Genomic DNA, 12,885 nt, shown 5'->3' on the forward strand with positions numbered 1-12,885 from the left:
AGCTTGTCTTAGAAGGCACCAAGTGGAAACCTTGGCACCCAAGGCCCAGATAGTCCTGCAGGGAAGAGGAAGCAAGTGCAGTCTCCTATCAGATCCAGGAATTTCCAGGTCTTTGTATCCAGTTTAGACTCATGCAAGCCTTTTCCACATTGAGCATCCTAACTCTCACGTGTTTGCCATCCATTCACAGGAGCAGAGTGACATTTCTTTGGAAAGAATCAAATCCAGGTTAGCAGGATTTTGAGAGAAAGTGAATGTTGTCATATTCTATGGGGGGACAGTGTGGAAGCTAATCTCATTGCCACAATTCCTGAAGGAAATTGCAGAAAACACCACCAACAGGAAGCCTGAATATTCAGCAAACATTTATTTTTCCTACGCTTTATTGTTTTTTGTCACTTTTTTTTACACCATATTGATCCCTGAGGCACATATCCACTGAGCCATATCATTTACCCATTTTATATTCATATTTACAGACATTGGCTAGCTTAAATGTTAAGTCCTCCATAATTTGCTGAGGTTACATTTGAACTAGGGTTTCTCCTGCCTCAGCATCTGCAGTCCCTGGGATGACAGGCGACAACCCCCACACCACTGGGCTTTTCATTCAGGCCAGAAGTTTTCTAGTAATTTTTTTAGGGAATATCCAGGAGGAGGGTGAGGGTGTCATACATGAATGGTCTGTTTAGCATTTCAATTATCCCAAGCATCGTCTTAAGTAGGATGACCTGAGATTTTATTTGATTCAATAGATCCCTGCCTCTCCACCTGCCCCATTCCACCCTGGAACACTGAGGCTTTTTGATGGTAAGAGTTCATCCACCACCTTTTTATTCCCTTCAAAGACAAGGTTGTCTTTCTTTAATCATACATCCCTGGTCTGTCATTCTTCACAGGTTACGGAACTTTTGAAAGTATGACTTTCACTTTTAAACAAGAAACTTATTTTGTACTGATGGAGTGTTTTCCTGGGAGGTGCTGCATGTAAGTCTGATGAGTAGAGGATGCAATCACATTCAGTACTGACCCTCTTCAGAAATTACAGATATTCAGTGATGTTCACCATTTTCTCCTCTTTTGAATCACATCAATAGATTTAGATTGGCAATGTAACAAGACTCAAATGAAGCATCATGTCTATTATTGGATAAGAGTCTCCAGTACATTCCCAGTAACCTTGCCATGAATTAATATAGGCATCCGTCTAGGTGGGAGAGCTCTCAGAAACTGATAGGTAGCAGCATTCCCATGAAAGAGCTGAAGAGGTCTATTATTGAAGAAGAAAGGAGATTTTCATCCTTTCTTTCAATGCGGAATGTTGCTAGTTAATTTTTTGGTGGTGATATCCAGGAGGTGGGTGAGAGTGTCATACATGTATTTGTTTTTGTTTGTTTTGTTTTTTTTTTTTTTTTTTTTTTGTCTGAAGCGCAGGTGCTTAGGATTTCAATTTTCCCTATAGTCTTCTTAAGTAGGATGAGCTGAGAATTTATTACATCCAAGTGGACCCTGACTCATCAAACACCCCATGTCATCCTGGATCACAAAGACTTATTTTGTAAGAGTTCATCCACAAAATTTAAAGTCAGGGATAAGTTTTTCTGGAATCGCTCATCCCAGGACTGTGTGTCTTGAAAGTTACCTAACTTCTGGTAGTATGTTTTTCACCTTAGAAACATAAATGCATATTGAAATTAATTTTTTTGTTTTGTTGTTTTGCGGTGCTGGGGATTGAACCCAGGGCCTTATGCTTGCAAGGCAAGCACTCTACTAACTGAGCTATCTCCCCAGCCCTGAAATGATGTGTTTTGACTATAGAGGGTTTTCCTGCAAAGCTCTGCAGGGTAGTTAGATGAGAAGAGGATGCAATCACATGACATTCTTACCTTCTTCAGACATTCCCGAGCTTCAATGCTGTTCACCAATTTCTTTGCTTTTGTATCTGCTGTAGAATGTGGTTGGCAATGAAGCAGGATTCACATGGAAGCCTGATTTTAATGAGTTCTTTCAGTAGGAAGCTGGGGAAGGAGTGTCTAGTACTTCTCCAGTTCCCTTGTCTTTCCTAAGCTTAGGCATCACTCTGGGAGGCACAGGTCTCAGAAAATGATAGGTTACAGCATTCCCATGAAAGAGCTGAAGAAGTGTGTTATTCAGCCTATTGGTGAAGATGAAAAGAGAATTCAATGTGTGTGTGACATGAAATTTCATGGAGCAGCTGTACTGTTCTTTGGCATGTAGTAGCAGTGGGGGAAAGCCCCTGACTATGCAATTACATGGCCTGGTCCAGGTGGGCAGTGTGGAAGTCAAACTCAATATGAGCTTTGGAAAATAGTGGAGATGACAAGGCAGAGATTTTCCTTGACACTATGTTTTCTCCATGTCATGTACTTCAAATTAGCAAGATTAAACCCTTTCCTGTGGAAATGAGTGAGTAGGCTGTGAATCCATATCTCGGTTTGATCTAATGTGTCTCTGCAGCAATAGCAGTTGTTGAAAAATTTGACTTCCATGTAACTGTGTATGACCACTCAAAAGCCTTTTGAATATTGAATATTTGGTATTTGAGCAATTTTTCTAAGCTTGACATGCATGATGTGTTCATTTTGAAGTAGGAGGTAGGAATTTCTGATTCTAATGGATTCCTAGGAAATGTGAGTTGGGTTCCTTAGGTACAGGCATCAAACATGAATGCATGATTAATATACTTAACATTTACATCATCAGAGTCTCTAGGGTTGGGGCACCTTGTACTAGGATGTAGGCAATTCACTGATAATAGTTAAAGTTGCATATACAAATGCTTTCTGATATATTTCAGGTGAGTACCTCAAAATGCGTATTATGGAGTAAAACATTTTTTTAACACTTTCAGATAGGATCTACATTTTTGCCTTGAGGAAGACTTTTATCTGGTTAAGTATTTACTAAAGGAGAGGTTTATTTATTTTTAGAGGCATCATTCTATGATGCCCTTCAAAATTGGCACTTGTGTAAATTCCAATGCTTGGGGGCTGGTGCCATTGGGTAAGGATTGCCTTCAATTATAGGATATGAGCCATCAAAGCACATATTTTGAAATAGAGGAATCTCCTGGTATTATTCAGGAGATGGTAAATCTTACTATTTTTATTCAATGTGTTAAAAGAAATGAGCTTTCCCGTTTCAAAACCTTTCTGTTGGGATTGCTTTAGAGTTAAGGCTTTAGTTCTTCTGCTTTCAATATTAGGCCTTGAATCATCATACATGTCCTGCCTTTCAGTGAATTGCAGAATTAAAGTTGAGTTTATGAAATGGATAAATGTGCTCATCACTTCACTCTCAGACACTGGTTTCAATCACCTCACAAAATTTTTGAGCATCTCTGTGCCAGGGCCTGTGACACTCCATGAGATCTCTTTCCTCCACAGTTGCCTACAGGATCCTATGGCACTGGAACAGAGGACCCTTTGTCTCAAAGTCTAGAGTCAGGCCAAGGGTTAGATCAACATGTTAAGACAGATTGGTGAGATGTGTCTTCTTCTAATAGTCAGAATAAGGGATTGTTGAAAATGTCAGCTAAAACAGTTACTGGGCATTGTCCATTTGTAGGGTAGAAGCAGCATCTGCAGGGGATCCTGACTTTTGCAGCAGGTTTACAGCATGGGATGCTGGCTTGCTCCCTCTCTCCTTCCCTTCCTCAATCATGCTGAGTGGCACACTCTTCCAGACACTCTAGGAAGCATAAACCACCCAACTCCCCTTTGCCTCCATACTTCAGAGGTTCCAGCTGTCACCTGAATGTGCTTTCCAGGAAAGTAGGGCACCATTGCATACTGTGCACGATGTTTTCAATTTCAAGCTTCCCCTAACACACACAGGATGGTTCACACAATCAGATACCAACAGGCAGCAGTGATTGTGACTGTTGGGGTCCTAGGCCAGTTCTCTTAGTGGGCGAAACATCGAGTGAGCCTGGGCCGGGAGGAGCAGTGCCTGAGGGCAATGCAATGGAGTCAGTGCTCAGTTTGGTGATCTTCTAGTGTGCCCGCAGCCCTCAGGCCCTCCAGGATCCATAGGACCTTTGGGTATGCAATGCCTGCAGTTTCTTGTGCGTTTCATGGCACCCTTCATGCCTGGTGCTGACAAGCACAAGCTGTGCTACCTAGTGGCCAAGGTGGGTCGTGCTGACAGTCAAAAGTTGGTGGGGTTCAAGGCCCCGGAAAAAGTCAGCCCATTGGCATGATGGGCCATGCCCCCAACACACCCATTCCCTACTTCCTGCTGTTGAAATACTGGTATAGTCTTGTTGAAAAGCACATGACCCAGGGTCTGAGTTCATTCATCTTCCCTCACTCCACCACATCTCCTGTGCTTGTCTTGAATCATTTCTGAATACCCCTGTCCCAGAGGCTCCTCTGCCTGGCAGTGCACAGTGATGTCATCCTGCTATTAGTGAGCCCCTCTGTGACATCAGAATGTACAGCTTGTCATAGAAACTGCTAGGTGGGATCCTCATCTCCCAAAGCCCAGAATATCCTGCAGGGAAAAGTGAACAAGTGCAGTCTCCTAGTGAATGCTGGAATCTCCAGGCTTTTGTATCCAAAGTAGACAGATACCAGCCTTTTTATTTTGAGCATCCTAACTCACGTGTTTGTCATTTCTTCACAGGACCACAGGGAACCCTGGCATCTCATTGGAAATAATCAAAACCAGGATAAGAGGATTTTAAGTGGAAGTGGATGTTGGCATATTGCATGAAATAATATGCTAGAAGCTAATCTGAGTGCCATCTGCTTCTTAGGAGTTTCAGGAAACAGCACCAATAGGAAGACTGAATATTTGGGGAGAATTTTTTTTCTTTTTTCTCACTTTTTTATTTTTTGTAAAACACTTTATCCCTGTGACACTTATACAGGATCCATGTCATTTGCCCATTTTATATTCCTATTTACAGTGTGTGGCTAAATTTTTCAGGGCCTCCAGAATTTGTTCAGGCTACCTTTGAACTTGAGGATCTCCTGACTCAGCCTCTCCAGTCCCAGAGATGACAGGCAAGAACCTCCAGCCAAATTAGCCTTTTTATTTAGGTCAGAACTTTGCTGGTAAATGTTTTTTTGTGGTAGATATCCAGAAGGTGGGAAAGGGCGGCATACATGATTTTTTTGTGACTGAAGGGCAGGTACTTAAGATTTCAATGATCCCAAATGTCCTCTTAAGTAGGAGTGGGCTGAGAATTTATTACATCCAAGAGCACCCTGCCTCTCCACCTGCCCCATGCCACTCTGGATCACTAAGGCTTATTTTGTAAGAGTTCATCCTAAAATATCTTCTTTCACTTAAAGAAAGTGATAAGTTTTTCTGTAGTCACACATCCAAGGACTGTCTGTCTTTGAAGATAACTAGACTTCTGGCAATATGGCTTTCACCTTAGAAACAATAAATTCATATTGAATTGATGGGTTTTGACTATGAAGGTGTTTTGCTACAAAGCGATGCAAAGAAGTCAGTTGAGAGAGGGTGCAATCACACGCCATTCTGACCCTCTTCAGACATTCCCAACATTCAATGCTGTGCACCATTTTCTCCTCTTTTGAATCATGTGAATAGAATGTGGTTGGCAATGGAACAGGATTCAAATGGAGGCATATTTCAATGAGTGTGTTAAGCTGGAAGCTAGGGTAGGAGTCTTTAGTACTTCTGTAGTACCCTTGTCTTTCCTAAGCTTAGGCATCATTCTGGGAGGCACCTCTTAGAAACTGATAGATAACAGCATTCCAATGATAGTGCTAAAGAGGTGGGTTATTCAACCTACTGGTGAACAAGAAAGGAGAATTTTAAGATGTGTGTGGCATGAAATTTTATGGAGCAGCTGCACTGGTCTTTGGCAAAAAGTGTCACTGAGGGGCAGGTCCCTGACTGGATGAACATTAGGTGACATGGTACAGGTAGACAGGGTATAAGTCAACCTCAATGTCAGTTGGGGAACCCAGGGGTGAAAATAAGGCAGAGATTTTCCTTGTCACTCTATTTTCTCCATCTCATGTGCTTCAACTTTGCAAGATTAAAACCTTCCCTGTGGAAATGGTTGACTAGGTTTTGAATCCATATCTCAGTTTGCCCTGATTGTCTCTGCAGCAATAGCAGTTGTGGAAAAACCTGACTTCCATGTACCTATGTACTGCCAGTTACAAGCATTTTGAATATTTAGTGACATTTTGAGTCTTTGGTCAAAGTTTGACAGGCATCATGTGTACATGTGGAAGTAGGAGACTGTTTATTCAGTTTCAGAGGGATTCTGTGGAAATTTGAGATTGGGCTCTTTAGGTAAAGGCATCAAATATGAGTGCATGATTAAAAAAACCTCACATTTAAGTCAACTGTATCAAAGTCTTTAGGGATGGGGCACCTTTCAGTCGGATGTAGGCAATTCATTGATAATAGTTGAAGTCACATATACAAGTGCTTTCTGATAGGATGTGAGGGGTGAGTAGCTATCCCAACATGCTTAGTAATGAGTAAAACTTTTCTGTTCCAACACGTTCAGGGTAGAATATACACTTTTGCCTTGAAGTAGACTTTTATCCTATTTAAATGTTTATTGATGGGAATCCCTATTTATTTTGAGAATCACTATTTTATGCTGCCTTTCAAAACTGGCACTTGAGTAAATTCAAATGCCTGGGGGCCAGTGACCTTTTGTAAGGAGAGTATGCAATTTTAGGTTATGTGCAATCAAAGAAAAGTCAGCCCTTTGGGATTCTGCAGTCCATTGCAGCCAAAAGATGGAGCCCAGAAGCTGCAAGTACACTAGTAACTTTGAATATAGAATTATTGTCAGGTCTTATCTTTGCTTAAATTCATCCTTGCACCCTTAGTACTTGCTTATGATAACTTAAAGCTGAGGAATCTCCTGGTATTATTCAGGACATGATAAATCTTACCATTTTTGTTCAATATCTGTTGAAATTAATTAGCTTTTCAGTTTCAAAACCTTTCTGTTGGGACTGCTGTAGAGATGAGGCTTTAGATCTCCTGATTTTGAATATTAGGCCTTGAGTCATTGTGTATGTCTTGCCTTTCAGTGCAGTGCAGTTGTAAAGTTGAACTTTCAGAAATGCATGAATGTGCTCATCACTTCAGTCTCAGGCATTTGTTTCAATTACTTCACAAATATTTTTTGATCACCTCTGTGACAGGACTTGTGACACTCCATGAGATCTCTTTCCCTCCAGTGTTGGATACAGAGTCCCTTGTCAATGGGACAGGAGGGCCCTGTGTCTGAAAGTCTAGAGTCAGGCCAAGAGGATAGAATATCATATTGGTGAGATATATCTGCTTATAACAGAGCAAGGGACTGTTGGAAATGTCAGCAAACACAGTCACTGGGTAGGATGTGGTTGCAGGGTAGAAGCAGCATCTGCAGGGGATCCTGGCTTTTGCAGCAGGTTCACAGCATGGGATGCTCTTTTGCTCCCTCTCTCCTTCCCTTCCTCACTCAGGCTCAGTGACACACTCCTTCAGACACTCTCTAGGAAGCATAAACCACCCAACTCCACTTTGCCTCCTTTCTTCAAAGTTTCCAGCTGTCACCTGAATGGGTTTTCCAGGAATGGAGGGGCACCACAGCATACTGTGCACTATGTTCTCACCTCAAGCTTCCTCCAACACACATGGACTTCTCCACTCCCTCAGGTATCAACAGACAGCAGTGCTTGGGTCTGCTGGGGTCCTAGGCCAGTTCCCTGACTGGGCAAGCCTTGAGTGAGCCTGTTCTTTGAAGATCAGTGCCAGAGGCAATGCTGCTGGAGCCAGTGCTGAGTTGAGTGAACCTCCCTTGCTCCCGCTTCCCTCAGCCCTGCGACAGCCATAGGGCCTGTGGGGTCCACAGTGCCTTCAACTCTTTGCAGGTTTCAAGGTACCCTGCATACCTGGTGCTGACAGGCATGAGCTGCACCACCTAGTGGCCAAGGAGGATAGTGCTGACAGGGGGCATTTGGTGGGGTCCAAGGCCCAGGAAGGAGCCAGAGTGCCCATTGGCCAGATGGGCCACACCCCCAACACACCTCACCTCCAGTTTTGCTTGAAAGATTGGCATGTCCTTTGTTTAAAAGCACAAAGCCCTCTGATATCAGTTCCTTCGTCTTCCCTCACAACATCACAGCTCATGGACCTGTCTTGAATCTTTCTGAGTACACCAGTCCCAGAGGCTCTTCTGCCTGCCAGCGCACAGTGACATGAAGGAGGGCAATTCGATTGGGGCTGGTGCTTAGCTGGGTATTCTTCACGTCCTCTCGCTGTCCTCAGTTCCTCCTGGACCCACTGGACCTGTGGTTCCCCAGGGTCTGCAGCAGGATTAGGTCTTCAAGACATCTAGCATGCCCTTAACTTAGGACTACTCTTCCTAGTGGCCATCAAGGGTAGTGCTCAGGGAAGGGTGTCAGAGGGGTCCCAAGCACCACCGGAATGAGGGAGATTGCCCATATGCCAGATTGTCTGCCCCAACACACCCATGCTCCACTTCCAGTGTGTTAAGAAATTGGGGTCACCTTTTGAAAAGCACATTCCCCTGGGACTCTGTCCCTTCGTTTTCCTTCACACTGTCACAGCTAATGTGCCTGTCTTGTGTCTTTTCTGAAATGGTTAGTGCCAGTGGTTTCTCTGCTTGCCAAGACTCTGTGACTTCGTAGTGCTTTCATCATCCTGTCTGTGACATCAGGAAGTATCTGGAGAGCAACCAGCATGTCACACCATGCACTTAGTAGATCACTGGTGCCCAAGGCTCAGAAAGAGATGCAGGGAAGAGAAAGCAAGTACAATCTCCTACCAGAACTGGGAATATCCAGGACTTTGAATCCATAGTAGACGGATGCCAGCCTTCCCCATTTTGCATGTTGTAGGTGTCTCGTGTTTTCTGTCACTGCACAGGAGGATAGTTAACACAGGCATTTAATTAAAAATTATCAGAACCAGCTTAGCAGAATTTTGATAGAAAGTTAAAGTTAGAATGTTCAATGAAAGTGACATTCTGGAAGCTAGGCTTAGTGCCATCATTCCTAATGGGAATTTCAGAAACTAGTACCATCAGGAGGGCTGAAATTTTGCTAAGGTTTTCTGCTTTCTTTCTTTTTGTGTTTTTGTCTTTTCTTTCCTTTTTTTTTTTTTTTTTTTGCTACCACATTTTGATCTCAAGCACATTTATCCACTGAGCCATATCCTTTGCCTATTTTATATTTATATTTACAGACAGGGTCTGGCTAAGTTACTTAGGCTGTGCTAATTTGCTGAAGCTGGCTTTGAACTGGAGGTCTTCTTCCTGCCTCAGCATCCCCAGTCCCTGACATGACATGTGAGAACCTCCACCCACTCTAGACTTCTCCTTTAGGTCAGATCTCCCTTTTATTTTGCCTAGAAATGTTTCAAGATGTCAGAAATTCCTAAAAGAATCTGAACATATCTTGTCCTCCTCAGTCTTCTTAAGTGAGTCCAGTCTCCAGAGACCTGTGTTTTGGAGGAGGTGGAGAGGCCCTGAGATGGGACAAGGATCATCCACTGGATTGCAGGAAGCATGAGTCCCCAACATGAGAGAGTCAAGATCATTCACAGGGTGGTCCTCTCATCCCATAATCAACTTCAGAAAGCTTTCAAACCCCCAGGATAGGAGGGCCATGAGCACTAGAGCATAGCACCATCCCACCCCCAGAGCCATGCTGCACAGCTTTTCAGTAGTACCCAGTTTTGCTCCAACACAAGGGTTTTTCAAATACTGTTCATTAACAGGAACCTGCCTTTTGAAAGTCATCCAAAAGGCAGGAGATCTTATTCACCAATTGGTCTAACACAAGATTATGAAAGTATTCACCTATTTAATTTCATTATGCTTAAGACTTTAAAATTTTATAGTTTAATTTTCCATTATTGGGAATGGACCCAGGGGTGCTTCACCACTGAATTGTATCCCTAGTCCTTTTTTAATTTTGGGATGGAATTTCCCTATGTTGCCTATGCTGGCTTCAAACTCATGAGCCTCCTGCCTCATCCTAAGCTGCTGTGATTACAAGTGTTTCCACCACACCAGGTGTTTGTCAATTTTTTAAATTGGTACATTACAGTTATACAAAAGTGGAATTCATTATGATATAGCCACACATGAACATAGCATATTTCATTCAATTTTATGCCACAGTCAAATGGAACATTTTTATAAAAGAAAAATATAAATTATTATGCAAATAAGGCATTAGAAAATACATTTAGGAAATGTCATTAATAATAGCAATATCAATAATTTAATCCTAAATGGTGGATGTAGTAGTGCTCACCTGCAATCCCAAAAATTTGGGAGGCTGAGGCAGTAGAGCTGCAAGTTTCAGGCCAGCCTCATTAACTTAGGTTCCAAGCAACTTAGTGAGACATACATTTATTTTATTTTTCAAATATAAAATATACAATAATAAAGAGGCCTAACATCTCCAAAAATGAATACAAGGCCATTTTTGAGGAATCTATAATTAGCATAGTTCCTGTTTTCATTTTTTCAAAAATGAATCATTCTAAGTCCAGCATGGTTTTTTTTTTGTTGTTTTTTTTTGCAGTGCTGGGGATTGAACCCAGGGTCTCGTGTTACAAGGCATGCATTCTACTGACTGAGTTATCTCCCCAGCCCACAGCATGATACTTTGACTGCTGCTCCATTCTCATGCCCTAGAAAGAGTTGAGGCAAAATGGCAGAAAATTATTTACAGCAAGAATTATAGAAAATGGTTAATACTACACTTTATTTCATTTCATTATTAAAATTTAAAATTATAATTTTTGTTTTCAAGATGGCGGACTAGAGGGTGGCTGCATTTTATGTTGCTCCAGGACTCAGGATTCAAGAATAGGAGGTTTTGAGAGACTTGGAACCAACTCAAAGCAGCCGGGTGTATCTCTCCCATTGGGGAGGCATCGCAGATGGGGTGGTAGTCCCATAACACAGGGAACTTTGTGAAGTAGAGTTGCCCAAGGAGACACCCCTCCCCCCGCTGGAGCAGTGAACTCCAACACCTGGGAGCATTGCAGAGGAGAGCTGCTCAGCACAACACTTGGACTTTGAGCGACTGCCTCGAGGCTACAGGCAGCTGCTCGAAAGAGGAGGTGCACAGAGGGTCGCATGGACGTGGAGGAACTGCACTGGAACTCCAGGCAGCTACTTGAAGGAGAACCTGGGCAGCGAGTTGCTTGTACTCAGAAAGACTGCACCAGTGTACCAGGTGGCTGCTTGGAGGAGGGGCTGCACAGCCAGATGATTAGGTGGAGAGCACAGTTACAAGACCTGGGTGGCTTCTTGGTGAAGAAGCCACACAGAGAGATGGTTAGGGGTGGAGGGAAGGATCCAGGAATTCAGGCAGCTTCTCTGAAGAGGGGCAGCCTAAGGAGACATTTTGGCACAGAGCAAGGCTCCCAGGCCAAGTAGGTAGGTCCGGGCCCCTGGGAAGGTTGTAGAGGAAGGCTGCCCGGCCTAGGTGGTAGTTTTTGATTGAGGGGAACTTCTAGAAGGGAAGCTGACCAGTGAGACATCCCAACCTGGTGAGTCTTCCCTGCCGGGCAAGGTTTTCCCACAAGAACAGTAAAACCAGAGACACAGGCCCAAACAGGCCTCATCTCAGCCTGCAGCCTAGTTCCCCTTTGGATGACCATTGGTCAACAAGTGGGGGCGCCTCTGCCCACTAGCAGGGAATATACCCCACCTGAAGGCCACACCCATAGAGAGGCAACTTCCTTGTGGAGCACTGCATTTTCAAATTCCTCCAAGACTTCAGGTTACTGACAGCTAGGAGGTGATATACTAGGAATCTTCAGGGACACTATAAGTCAATAGAGGAAATCTGCAATATCTCAGCGATCCACTGATACCTGAACAATATGAGAAAACAACGGAAGAAAATGCCCCAAACAAATCTAGATGTTACATCAATAAAATCCAATGACAGCATGGCAGAAGCAATGACATAAAGGGAGTTCAGAATGTACATAACTAAAATGATCAGGGAAGCTAACGATGAGATGAAAGAGCAAATGCGTGCATTGAATGATTGTACCAATCAACAGTTAAAAGAGCAAATACAGGAAGCAAAAGATCATTTCAATAAAGTTAGAGATATTGAAAAATACAGAAATCCTTGAAGGAAACAATAAACCAAATTAAGAACTCTGTAGAACGCATAACCAATAGGATAGAACAACTTGAAGACAGAACCTCAGACATTGAAGACAAAATATTTAATCTTGAAAACAAAGTTGAACAAACAGAGAAGATGGTAATAAATCATGAAGAGAATCTACAAGAATTATGGGATATCATGAAAAGAAAAATTTAAGAATTATTGGGATTGAGGAAGGCGTAGAGAAACAAACCAAAGGAATGAACAAACTACTATTATTATGAAATAATATTGGAAAATTTCACAAATCTGAAGAATGACATGGAAAATCAAGTACAAGAGGCTTATAGGACTCCAAATATACAAAAGTACAACAGACCCACACCAAGGAAAATTGTAATGAAAATACCTAACATACAATGTAAAGACAGAATTTTAAAGACTTCGAGAGAAAAGAACCAAATTGCATTCAGGAGGAAACCAATACAGATATCAGCAGATTTTTCAATCCAGACCCTAAAAGCTAGAAGAGCCTGGAACAACATTCTTCAAGCCCTGAAAAAAAACAGATGCCAACCAAGAATCTTATACCCAGCAAAACTTACTTTCAGATTTGATGATGAAACAAAGTCCTTCCATTATAAACAAAAGCTAAAAGAATTTACAGAAAGAAAACTGGCATTACAGAACATTCTCAGCAAAATATTACATGAGGAAGAGATGAAAAACAACAATGCAAATCATCAAAGGGAGGAACTATCCT

Source organism: Sciurus carolinensis, unplaced genomic scaffold, assembly GCF_902686445.1.
Source record: "Sciurus carolinensis unplaced genomic scaffold, mSciCar1.2, whole genome shotgun sequence".
Taxonomy (NCBI): Eukaryota; Metazoa; Chordata; class Mammalia; order Rodentia; family Sciuridae; genus Sciurus; species Sciurus carolinensis.